Source organism: Dipodomys spectabilis, unplaced genomic scaffold, assembly GCF_019054845.1.
Source record: "Dipodomys spectabilis isolate Male_0828 unplaced genomic scaffold, ASM1905484v1 ptg000307l, whole genome shotgun sequence".
Classification (NCBI taxonomy): domain Eukaryota; kingdom Metazoa; phylum Chordata; class Mammalia; order Rodentia; family Heteromyidae; genus Dipodomys; species Dipodomys spectabilis.
Window position 1 is genome coordinate 5,893,843 of NW_024870984.1, and position 11,148 is coordinate 5,904,990.

The 11,148-nt window shown below is 40.1% G+C and overlaps 1 pseudogene; it reads left to right on the plus strand.

Annotated features, from left to right (window-relative positions):
- Positions 1 to 455: 455 nt before the first annotated feature.
- On the plus strand, positions 456 to 555 carry LOC122127695 (annotated as a pseudogene).
- The last annotated feature ends 10,593 nt before the right edge of the window (positions 556 to 11,148 follow it).

Sequence of the window (11,148 nt, forward strand, 5' to 3'; positions counted from 1 at the left end):
GGTAGGATATTCTGGTTGGTATGTTCCTACGTGGAAGAAGGATAAAGGGTAGACATTTGTGCCAGTAAGACCTCATTTGGGAAAATTTCAGCTGCAGAAGTTTAGAAGTAGCTCTTAAGCAAGGCTTACTTTGAATCTATTAGCTCCACAAAGCTAACTCATTTACGTAAATAAGTACTTGAAAAAGTCATCACCTTAGGACCTAGCTATAAGTGCTTCAAAGTATGATCAAATCTAAAATGAAAAAGACTTAAAATTGTCATTGACAAAAAATGCAAATGTGAGCAATCGACCGAACAATATAATTTTTTTTCCCACTATACACATTATTTTAGGGAAATAAGATCAATAGTATTGTTGGGAACAATAACGTTTCCTTGCTACAAATAGGCACCCAAGGATATAAGCCTATATAAAGATTGCATCATTAACTACTTAAATTTAGAGGATACTACATGCTTCAGCACCACGTATACCCAAATTACAACAATACAGAGATTAACATGACACTTGCACAAGGATAATATGAAAATTCGTGAAGTATTCCATATTTTTCATTCTTCAGTTGCAGAAATGAAAAACAGTTATTTAAAAGTTGATTACAAAATTACAAGTGTAACAATATATGCAAGTGTTAGAATTAAACATTAGTTTGACATCAGTGTATTAAATCTTCACCTTAGAAAGGCCTTTACATGGAATAACCTTTACAAAACTTTTGAAATTAGTTAACATTGTCATTTTATTCAAAAAAAATATACTACTATAAGAACCTAGAAAAAGGGGCTGGGAAGGTGGCTCAGTGGTAGAGCGCTTGCCTTGCATGCTTGAGGCCCTGGGTTCAATTCCTCAGCACCACATAAGCAAAAAGAAAAAAAAAACGGATGTGGTGCTGTGCCTCAAGTTGTAGAGCGCTAGCCTTGATCTGAAGAGCTGAGGGACAGCGTCCAGGCCCAGAGTTCAGGCCCACGACTGGACCAAAAAAAAAAAAAAAGAACCTAGAAAAAAAATAATCTTAAATTTTCTATATGAAATACAATCTGAAAGGACACATTTATTAATGAATATATATATTATAAAACAATGTTGAATGTAAAGTATATCTAGGAAAGAATGAAATAGATTGTGGATATTATGCAAACACAGAATATAGAATATTTTAAAATATACTTTTTTCAGACAAGAAGCAGAAATATCTTTAGTTTCTGTACTACTCATTTCAACAGATAAGATCAAATTATTTCTGATTAAAAAATCACAAACTCTGCAGAAATCATTGTAGATGTACACAAACAACTCAAATACATTTGACATCAAAGTCAGGCAATTCACTTGGAAAAATTCCACGGAATTTTTACAGTAAGATATTACTGTTATTTGAATTCTGAAAATATTTTGTATGGACACAAAGAGTGGACTGGCATTTTGATGTTTAAGAAACGTAACTGATATCTTAGCTATGCTAAATAATGCTGCAATAAACATAGTTGTTTTGGTAGCTTTTGTATGGTCTTGTTTGATGCCCCTAAGTAGATGAATGGATTAAGAAAATAGAATTCTATGGAATGGAATTTTATTCCTCCCTCAGAAAGAATGTCAGTGCCCCATTTGTTAGGAAATGGAAAGACTTGGAAAAAATTATATTGAAGTAAGCCAGGCCCCAAGAAACATAGATCCCATAGTTTCCCTTATTTGTAACTAGTATATGTCTGAGACAAGCAGAAATGGTCAGATAAGTTGATGTTAGGTGAAATGAACCCCAAGATAAGGATTCAAATGTATTTTTTTCTTTCTTGTGATTGTTTCTAACATATTTATAAGATGATTTCTTTGTTGCTTTGAATGTCCCTCTCCCACCGTATAATCCCTGCTTTCATTGTATTTGATGTTGGTATGATTTGTGGAGGGGAAGGGAAAAAACAAATTGTTTAAATAGGGATACAGGTTGACCCATTGCAACAATGAAATGTACAAAACGTCATGTAGAAAAACGAACTTTACGACTTTGGCCGGGGAGGAGGAGTAATGAGGGGGGAGGGGAGTGGGGGGAGATGAGAAGGTATGGGAAGGGGAAATAAAGGAGGAGGCAACAATGCTTGATAAGAAATGTATTCATTACCTTGCCCATGTAATTTTAACCCCTCTGTATGGTGTTTTCACAATAAAATAATAAAACTCAACAAAAAAAAAAAAAGAAAAAAAAAGAGAAAAGAAACAACCAAACCATTACAACTGAATAGAACAATTTGTTCAGCCTTCCACAACTTCAAAGAGGTAGTGATACATACTTATCCTTTTGGTAATATCAAAGGCAGTTTCTTCCAAGTTGTTCTTCAGACCTGGTTTGATATAATGGTTCAACAGACGGCGATCCAGTGTATCTTTGCTATCTATATTCCCAGCAGCAAGATGCAAGGGAGTCAAGAGGCATTTAGTTTGGGCATTGGTATCTGCATCATGATGAAGTAAGAAAGACGCCACACTGGTATTATTTCACGAGTAACCACTGCGCAGGGGTGTCCAGCCATTAACAATTATTGCATGAATATCTGCTGCTTGAGGCACCAACTCATGGACAATATCTAAGTGTCCACTGTAGGCTTCGCGATGAAGAGGGGTATATTCATTGTCATCCCTAGTATTCACATGAGTGGCCTTTATGGAAAGTAGTCACCACACTCTAGTAAGCCGATTATTTTCAGCAGCCCAAAGAAGAAATTTGCTTGGATCCTACTCCATTTTTTTTTTTCTTGCAATTGATACGATTCCTCACTTTTTCATTTTGTTCCTTATCTTCATCAGAATTGCCTAACTAGAGACTTTCAGTGCCAGTGAGAATAAGGTGTCCCTGTATTTCCCCAATAGTTTATAATGGTTGAACTTGTGAGAAAAATACAGTGAATTTTCTGCATCTGTTTATTTTCATGATGATTTATTTTCTCTTTTTCCATTTTTATTATTCCAAGTCATTCTAACTGGAAAGTAGGTAATTGATGGAGAGCAGAGGAAAGATGTTCCTCCGTATTCAAAGGTACAGACTGAAAATGAAGATCAGTGTTGTTTTTATGTGCAGCTTCTTCTAGGAATGAGAAAATAGAAAGTGGCTCAGTGGTGGAGTGCTTGCCTTGCATGTATGAGCAATGGCAGGTCATGTCCACTTTGCAGCCTTGTCATTCAGACCCACTGTGCAAAGAAAAAGACATAGTTCCCCAGCCCTCTGAAGCTTGCCACTTTTTGTGGTATCTTACTTTTTATTCTTCCTGCAAACCCTCAGGGCCTAGGATCCCAGGATCGGCTATGGGTCCAGAGACTGCACCACAGCCTAGGGTGATGGAAGCTGAGTCAGAGTTGCCACGAACTCAGTTCAAGACGTGTGGCTGGCAAAAGAAAGAATAAAAAAAATTAATTAATTATTTAACTAAATTAAAAAGAAATAAAGCTCTCTGGTTTGGAATTTCTGCCAGTTTCCTTCCTTAGCCTGGGATTTGAACTCAGGGTCTTGGTAAATCTGTAGCAATGTGAGGGAAGGTGCAGAGTTGCCACTACTTGAGTTCAAACCCTGTGCCAAGCCAAAAATAAAAAAAAAGTGACTGAGCTCAGCAGGGGGAGTAGTTGTGGAGATGGGAGGGAAGGGATGGTAGGGAGAAAACAAAAGAGGAGGCAACAATGCTCAATAGGAAATGAACTCATTACCTTGCTCATGTAACTGTGATCCCTCTGTACAACATTTTTGCAATAAAAATGTACAAAAAAGAAACAATGTAGTGCTCAGAGAAGCACTTTGGGGATAAGGTAAGGATGTCAAAAGCTGTACAAAATTCTACACTGCTTTTTTTAAATGTTCTGTATAGAACTGAATGAACAAAACTGCTTTCATTTAAAAAATTAAGCCACTGTCTTGGAACTGGGGCCAGTATTTCTGTAATTGCTGTGATTTGATCTCACCTTCCAGGTAACTCTTTTGCACCATGGGTGAAGGTGAATCTTACTGTCTTTGAGGAAAACAAATTCAGGCTAGAGTTCTGAGGGCCCAAATGAACGACCTGCAATGGAAAAAAATATTTCCATACATGTGTAATATATGATATATACTTACATATGCATGTTTATTACATATTATTATTTTTATTATTGATTTTGTATTTTATTTTTTATTTTATTCCTTTATTTATTGTTTATTGTATTTAGTATTATTATACACATAATATTTAGTACATGTTTTACATCTATTATAAAATGATTCACAATAATTTAGGACATTGACTCATTTTCATTTATACTTTATTAAGTGTTGGAACATGATACATAATTAAATGGAAGCATTTGTCACAGTCTTCACATGTTGTAGAGTCTCTCCCACAGATGAGCTTTGTCTTCTTTATCTTTGGACACCTTCCTATAGGGATTTCTTTAGATGATTTATGATCAGAGGCCTTTTCTTGAGGATAGGCAAGTTGAGGGATAAAATTGTAAGGGTGGGGCAAGAAATGTGACTTAGTGGTAAGGAGCTCGCTCAGCATGCATGAATGCCATGGTTTGAATCCTCGGTGCTACATACTCAGGAAAACCCAGAAGCTGTGGAGTGGCTCAAGTGGTAGAGCTCTAGTCTTGAGAAAAAGAAGCTCAGAGAGAGTGCCCAGGCCCTAAGATCAAGCCCCAGGACTTTCAAAAATAATAGGTCAGATGCTGGTGGCTCACACCTGGAAAACTAGCTTCTCAGGAGACTGAGCGCTGAAGACCACAATTCAAAGAAAGGCTAAGCAAGGAAAGCCTGTTAGACTCATCTTCAATGAATCACCAAAAGACACTGTGGCTCAAGTGGTACTGTTTGCTTTGAACTGAAGAGCTCAGGGACAGTGCCCAGGCTTGAGTTCAAGACACACAACTGGAAAAAAGTGAGGGTTAATTAAAGTACTTTTCCTATTTGCTAATTAAGAGAACATTCTCTGGAAAATGAATGCTAATGTATACGAGAATTGGAGTCAGAGCTCAAGGTTCAAGTTTAGTAGATCCATATGCCCAGCCTCTGAGATTCTAGCATTATAACCTTGTGTCCTACAGGGTTCTGAAAGGTCCAATGTTGAAAGGGTTAATATGCTTCCCAAGCCCTTTGTGACTTGTACTTACAATGTCATTACAATTCTGAACCTAGCAGAGAATTAGTAGCTAACGCCCATCTCCCTAGCTTAGGTCTCAAGATCACAGGGTGAAGCCAGCCAGAGTAGGAAAGTCTATGACACTCTGACTTCCACTTCTGAAAGGTCAGATATTCAAGAGCTTCCTGGGTTTCCCTTGGTGATGAGAAGTTACTTGCACTCTAATTGTTCTTAGAGTTCTCAAGCTATAGAAGCAGGAAAGAAACATTATTGACCCATCCTGGGTTCAAATGTTCTCAGGATCCAAGCCCTAGCCCTGTTAGCAGGAAGAACTCCATTGTAACACTGTATTTGAAGGACAGAAAATAGTTGCAAAAGCCAGGCTAGGTGAGAGACCAAGGCCTGCAGGATTAGGAAGCAGAATGTACACACTCAACAGGAAAGTGAGCTGCAAAACCATTCATTCCAGACACAACCAGCAACGGGGGTGGGTGGGGCGAGGAGAACTTCAAACATTTGTTAGAGTTACACCAGGGTCAGGCTTTTCTCAGCCTCTTCACACAATGACTGATTAACCTTCCTCCCTCAGGTGAAGGGAGCCTCAAGCTATCTTTAGGTTACCAATAGAGAGCCAGTTTAGTGTGTGAGTGTGGGGGGGGGGGGGAAGGGGAGGAACAGAGTTGAAAACCCTGATCTCTGGTTTTAAGGAGTGGGTTTTTCACTCTTCATCTGCCAGATTTGAAGGCCCTTCTTCTACCTCGGTGAGTCCATTCTCCTTCCTTCATTCTGCACATCATTAATGCTAATCCCCAGTCCAAGGAGAGGCAAGGCCATTTCTCTTCTCTCTCCAAGCACTTAAGTTAGAACCTGGGTCTTCCCTCTTGGCTCTGGGACCCTCAGCTGCCTGAAAAGTGGGAGAGAGACAGTCTTCCTGCTCTGTGGTTATATGAATGCGATGCTGGTATCCTGGCACACTGCAGAAGGCCTCATGACTGCTAATTGTTCCCTTCTTCCCTCCTGACATCCACGACCAGATTCATCTATCATCTTTGTATCTATCTATCTATCTATCTATCTATCTATCTATCTATCTATCTATCTATCTATCTATCTATCTATCTATCTATCTATCTATCTATCTATCCATCCATCTATCTACCCACCCAACTACCTACCTACCTATCTATCTCTTTGCCAGTTCTTGGTTGAACTCAAGGCCTGGGCACTGTCTCTAGCAGTCTACTACTTGAGCCACGGCACCAATTCTGGCTTTTTCTGTGTATGTGCTACTGAGGAATTGAACCCAGGGCTTCTAGCATGCTAGGCAATCACTCTCTCTCTAATCCACATTCCCAACCCCCTCATCTTTTTCTTAATGGTAATTTTTACATAAGTAGGCTGCCATTTTTTTGTCCCCAAGTTAATTTTTCTGAATACTGGTTACTTCTAAGAAACCTGATCTTGTCTTTCCCTGCTCGATTTGTGATTGTTCCTGTGTTAGCCTCATAATAATAAAGTGTAAATAAACCCTGCTGAGAGCCTAAGTGTGTATCATATAAGGACACAGGCCTGGAACCCTGGAAGAGAAAAGTGATGGGTCTGAAATGAAGATTATGATGCAGTATGTGAAACAGGCATCTCTGAAAAATAAATCAGTAAATAAAAGCAGAAGCATTGCATATGGTCTGTGTGTAATCAAGGAGGTAATACACACATAAGTAGGTAAGGCACTGATACATAACTTGGCCTTCTCTCTTTGAATTTTTTTTGTGGTCATCCCAGGGCTTAAACTCAGGACCCTATGCAATTCTGAGTTGTGTTACTCAAGGCTGAAGCTCTACCACCACCACAGCTCCACTTCCAGCCATCTGGTTGACAAAAATTGGACATAATAGCCTCCCAGGCCTTACTGCCTGCTCTGGCCAGTATCTCCTGCTTGGCTTTCTCTCTCAAAGCTGGAGCTCTACCCTCTGGGCCACTGCTTCACTTCTGGTTTTCTGGTGGTTTATTGGAGAAAAGAGGCTCACAGACCTCCTGCTCAGGCTGACTTTGGACAGCTATGTCCTGAGGAGGATTCAAGCAACTTTCCTCAGGGATTCGCCAAGGAACCGCTCCACACAAACCTTTAGTCTAAATCTCGAGAGGTACTAGAGAAAAACAGAAACTAGAATATGCTTCTAGTGTGTTCTAGATACTTAAGGTTGGAAACACTCATAATTATTAGTTCATTTTACAGGCAAAAGGAGCACTGCAGACTGCATGAGGATCATTCCAGCTTTCGATCCACTCATCCTGAGACAGTAAATTTACTGCAGCTCAATGCTAAGTGACCGAACTGGCATGTCCTGTGGACATTGGCTCCCAAATCCTGGAACACTCATTTCTCACTTTTGGCTGCAAACCTGTGACAAGAGGAGAAGATGAGGGGAGAAAATCATTCTCAGAGAAAGCAGCTATAAAGAACATTGGGTAGTTTACTTATAAATTCAAACCAATGGAATGACCCTGTTAAGAAGTCAGCTTGTCCAGAGTAAAAAATGAAGAAGGAAAGAAAGGGAAGTGACAGTGGCTGCTGACTGTAATCTCAGCTCTGAGGAGGCTGAGATGTAGAGAATCTTAGTTTGAATCCAGCCAGTATTGGAAAGTCCATGACACTGTTATTTCTAAGTTGTTTAAGGATACAGGTGGACCCGTTGCAACAATGAGAAGTACAAGTTGTCATGTCGAAAATGAACTTTACAAGTTTGGTGCATGGGGGGGGGGAGAATTGGGAGGAGGGAGGCTGGGAAGGGATGTGAAGGGTAAACAAAGGAGGAGGCTGCAATGCTTGATAAGAAATGTACTCATTATATTGCCCATGTAATTGTAACCCCTCTGTACAGTATGGTCACAAAAAATAAAAATTAAAATAAAAAAAAAAGAGATCACAGAAAAGCCCAGATGTGGGCTGGACTGAAGTCTCTCTCATTGTCTGGACAGGCAGACAAAAGGCCTCAGTCCTGTACAGCTTTGTAACAACTCCACATCTGGGCCAATTAGTGAGGATGCGTGTGTGTGTGCTCTGAAGGCCAGGAGAAAAAGGCCTCTTTGTACTCCAAGCTATCTCTCTTCCCAGTGCTCTGTTTTGACAAGAATCCTTCATTTGTGCCACCTCCCATGGCAGGCCAAGTTCCCTGCACTTATCCTGCCTTTGTGAGACTATATTCCAGTGCTCAGATACAGTGCTCAATATAATTCAGAAGTCCTTCTTACAGACAACTAGGGCATTGAACTTAATGAAATGTTTCATTGCCAGCGATAATGGGCCTATGATACCTCTCCTTGGTTTTCTGGAAGCTTGAGAAATCCAAGCACATGTTAGATATCACAAAGCTTCCTGTCATCTAGGGCTGGTGAAGATCATCAGGTTCTGAAACCTTTGACCTCTCTTAATTGGGCCTTGGATGGCTAGGTTTGGGGGTTGAAAACAGGGCCTTGGTGCTGACCATAAGTTCAGTGGAGAAGTCCAGTGCTTTACCATTTTGTGTCACAGCTTCACTTCTGGTCTCTGTGTGTGTGTGTGTCTGTGTGCGTCTGTGTCTGTGTGTGTATGTCCATGTGTGTGCGTGCATACAGTCGTGGAGCTTGAACTCAGCACTGTACCTAATTTCTCTTGTACAAGGATAGCCTTCTCTCACTTGAGCCACAGAACCACTTCATGCTTTTTCTAGTGATGTTGTCTTGAGTAATCAAGCCCAGGGTTTCATATATGCAAAGCACTCTACCCCTAAGGCACATTCCCAGCCCTGTACTTCAGGTTTGTTAGATTGTTTCTGGTTTTGGGTTTTTATTTTTGATGTTGTTGGTTGTAGGAGTTGAAGTCTGGGACTGGGTGCTGTCCCTGAGCTTTTCAGCTCAAGTCTTGTGCTCTATCACTTGAGCCGCAGCACCACTTCAGGTTTTCTGGTGGTCCATTGGAGCTAAGTGTCTCAAAGACATTCCTGCCCAGGCTAGCTTTGAACAATGATCCTTAGTTCTCATCCTCCTGAGAACCTAGGATGATAGTCATGAGCTGCAAGCATTAAGCTTCCACTTAATGTTTCTTAGTGGTGAATTGGAGATAATAGTCTCATGGGACTTTTTGTGTCTGGGATAATTTAGAACTCAGATCCTCAGATCTCAGCTTGCTGAGAAGGCAGGATGACAAACCTCATCTATCGACCCCTAGGCCATGGTAGTCTGCTGCAAGGGGATCCTTGGCTCCACCTGGTGGAGTGCTAGCCTTGAGCCCAAGAGGTAAGGGTCAAAATCTAGGTCCTGAGATCAAGGTTCATGACTGAAAAAACAAACAAAACAATGGTCTGCAGGAGACAACTCACTAGTCTTCAGTTATATTTAATTTTGTTCCTTCCATGGAGATATATCTGAGCCTCAATATTCTTATCTGTGTAAGTATCTCGGTTGTGGAGCTCTTACAAGGACCAGATGAAAGAATGCACCCTGTGAAGGACATAGCACATGACACTGTTTGAAGGACTCAATACACAGCATCATGTGAAAGACACAGCACCCAGAACCCAATTCAGGACTCAGCACACTGCAACCTGTGAAGGACTCAGCACATAGCTGTATTCCACAAGCTGTCATTAGAATCAACGTGTTTTCTTCAGTATCACCATTCTTTGAGGAACATTTCACAAACCACACAAGTTCACATCTAATGGTTTAGTGGAGTTTTTTTTTTCAGGGGAGGTTACCCATGGGGCTTGAACTGAAATGTAGGGATACTGTTCTAATAACATTTGCTCAAGGCTACAGCTCTACCACTTGGAAGAGTCTCACAGACTTCCTGCTAGGGCTGGGTTTTAAAGCCTGTGAGCTGCTAGAATGACTGAGGTAAGCCAGCAGCATCTGGTTCGTTGGAGCTGGGTTGCAGTGATTTACATCTGGATAAGTTAGGTTAGGTGGCAGCTGTCAGACTCCTAGCTTGCTCTGTGATGAAGTATTTGAAGTCTTGACCTTCTATAGTTGCAGTTAGAACAGTCTACCTTTTTTGGTGGCAGTCCTGGGCCTTTAGTAAGGGCTTAGCCACTCTCCCCAAGCGTTTGTGCTCCAGGCTAGTACACAATTGATTGAAAGAAAGCAGAACTTCTGGTTTTTCTTTTTATATGGTACTGAGGAATGGAAGCCAGGGCTTCCTGCTTACTAGGCGAGCACTCAACCACCGAGTCCCAGGAGTGCATGAGGTATAAATAGAGATTGCTGTATATAAATATTATATATACAAAAAGAAAGATGTGGGCTGGGAAGGTGGCTCAGTGATAGAGCGCTTCCCTTGCAAGCATGAGGACCTGAGTTCAATTCCTCAGCAACACATAAGCAGAAAAAAAAAGCCAGAAGTGGTGCTGTGGCTCAAGTGGTAGAGTGCTAGCCTTGAGCTGAAGAGCTGAGGGACAGAGCCCAGGCCCAGACTGCAGGCCCACGACTGGACCCAAAAAAAATAGAGAGAGATTTATGCATATTATTAAATTATAGTTAATAGTACTACCAATGTTAGGTATTAAATGATGTCTCCATTTAATTATATATCCCAGTTGAACAATTAATAAAACATTAATTATTACTCAATTTACTGTTATTGTTTATCATATATGTACATACATCCATACATATAATTACATATTTTATAGAATGAGACCTCTATTTATAATTAATTTATGCATCATGTGTTACTACCAATTATTAGGTATTTAACTATGTCTCCATTTACTTTTCATTCTGTTAATGCTTAATAATATATTAATTAAACTTAATCCATGTCCTATAATTATTTTGTCTAATATTATCCCAGAATGATTCGCTATTAATTCAATCTGTTTTTCATTTATTGTAGTGACCATTTTTCCACCTATGACATTTTTACCTTTATGACATCCTATTATATATTATATAGATTTGCATACGAATTATACATCCTACCTGACACGGAGCAATTTCATAGAAAAGGAAAATATGTTTCACTCTTGACTTCTTACTCCAAGATTGCATTTTTGGCAGGGCTGGGATCTAAACT